Consider the following 2,352-nt stretch of genomic DNA (forward strand, 5'->3'; position numbering starts at 1 on the left):
AGAAGGTGGACAGGTCGAAGTAGCTATGCCAAGTCTCAAGAGTAACTTCCATGAGCGAGAGTTTAGCATTAACATCTATGGTAGCAGGTGTGGCACGGCCATCATCCCGAGGCAGGCGGCAGCACTATCCACGCTGCCCTGGTCCCAACCAGCTCCCAGGTCAAGCAGATGGTGGAGTTTAAGTCACACAGAGGTTGCTTGAAAGGGGCATGATATCAGCTGCTTTAGTTATGGCTTGTGGTGAGTTATTGGCCTGACTCACTTGGCGTGAGTCAGGCGGTTCACGCCGGCGGGAGCTCACGCGTCGACGGGCTTGGATTCACGTTTCAATTCGAGTATTTGAACGGACATCTCTCCTCACTCCTCGGCAACATCTTGTCACACTGTGGAAACTTCTTCTCCTACCGTAGCAGCATCTCTTCGCACCCAGGCAACATCTCCCAATGCTGGGGGACGCATCTCTTAACGCCGGAGCAACATCTCTTGGCACTACGCCTCCTTTGACGTCAGAAGAGGGGCAAGCAGTTTTCTGTTGCAGCAGCGAGCGATAGTGTGTTATATAAGAACGGATGATCTCAACCAGTTTGTTCTCTGAGCGTGTAAACAGTGACTTCTTACTGGATATTGAGACTTCTGCTGATGCCGTTGTTCACGGATGAATCAACCGATCTGCTTTTTTCCAAAAGCCAGTGATCAGAGAGGTACTTGTACACCTCCTTCACGCCCGCACGTTTCTCAGGTTTGGGCTCCAGCAGGCGTCGCAGGAGGCGAAGAAGACGAGGAGTGAAGCAGGTGAAGCGTAGCGGCACCTTGGTGGTCTTACGCTTGAGCCAGGCCACCCACGAGTTGTAGTGACGGTCAGTGATGTCGGCCGATGACCACGGATGTGACCCCGTCAGGCACAGGAAGATGAGGATGCCAAGCTGCCAGGCGTCCTGACCGCTGTGGACGTGGTAACCCTCGTTGTACACGGCCACACTAACTTCTGGTGGCGCCCAAGGGGACCGAACCTTCAGCTTCTTCACCAGGGCTCCCACCTCCTGTGTGCTGCCGAAGTCTCCAAGCTTGACGCGGGAGAGCTCTCGGTCGAACACCAAGATGTTTTCTAAACAAACATCGCGATGAACCAGGTTCTCCTTATGCATAAACTCTAAGGCATTGGTAACTTGTCCAATCACTCGTTTTGCTACTTGTTGTTTTAGACCCGCCTTCTTCACGAAGTTCGAGAGGTCGCCCATTGGAGCGAGTTCTTGTGTCAAAACGTACGAGTTGAAGGTTTCAGAAGCAGCGAAACACGAAACGATATTGAGGTGACGATCGAGGTTTAAGTTATAGTTGAACTCCCTGAGGAAGTCTTTCTTCTTGGTGGTGTCCTTATGAAGACACTTGAGAACGACGCAGGAAGCCCCAGGCTGGAGTGGTCTGGCGCTGAAGACCTGGACGCCGCTGCTCTCCGCCAGGAGTCTCACGTCAGAGTACTGCCGCTCCACCTCCACCCTCGGCAGCTCCGCCGTCTTCATGCTCTGGAAACTCCCGCTCCCGTTACCAGACATATCTGAAAGAATAAAATAAATGTTAAAATTTTATATGAATAAAATCGGATTGTACGAACACACATTTGCAAAAATGTTTTACGGAAGATCTTTTAACAAGTAATTAAGAGGTAAACATTTAGTATGTAATGTTCTGATCTAGCTCACTATGCCATGCGTAAACAATACAAGGGCAACTCACTCACTATGTTGAATGGTGTGTGACCGTCTTGTTACTGTCCGAAGTAATCACACGTGATATAGGAAGACACACAGTGTAATCCACACAGTGTAATCCACACAGTGAAGGCCTGCACTCCCGGTGGGGCTTCTCTAAGGTAGGTGCTTCACAAGCAGGAGCCTGGGCCTTGTCTTGAGGGCTGCTGAACACCAACTGTGCTCTCAGGGAGAAGCTGCCGTGTTTTATCTCAGTCACCCGTAACGTCACAGATGAAGGGGGTAGGGGGGTTGGGGGGGTCTGTCAGTTTACTCCGTAGTCGGCCAGTAATGGGTTCCATCAAGCCCGCGGATATTGTCGAGGTAATGGGGAACCCCTGTCGCTTCCTGGGTGTGCCAGGGGCGTCAACCTGCTCTGCTTCAGCCACTCTCCATATTTACACTGAAAATTAAACGCTTAAAATTACGTTTTCCCTCCTGATTTAAATTTGTTATGTTGAAAATAATTTAGCCGTGTATTTTCTACTTCCTCTTCCGTATGTTGTTCCTTGTGTAGAGAACGGAGTGAAATGAAAGCTCACGAAAGAGAAAGAGTAAGTGGCACTTGTCGCAGCCGTGTTAGAGAGTGCCAACTAGGGTGCCA

General features: G+C 50.4%; 1 pseudogene; it reads right to left on the reverse strand.

Moving 5' to 3' along the window:
• The window catches only part of LOC123759440 (serine/threonine-protein kinase meng-po-like), a 2,235-nt pseudogene extending 320 nt beyond the window's left edge, over positions 1 to 1,915 (reverse strand).
• Between the last annotated feature and the right edge of the window lie 437 nt (positions 1,916 to 2,352).

This window comes from Procambarus clarkii, chromosome 32 (genome assembly GCF_040958095.1).
Source record: "Procambarus clarkii isolate CNS0578487 chromosome 32, FALCON_Pclarkii_2.0, whole genome shotgun sequence".
NCBI lineage: Eukaryota > Metazoa > Arthropoda > Malacostraca > Decapoda > Cambaridae > Procambarus > Procambarus clarkii.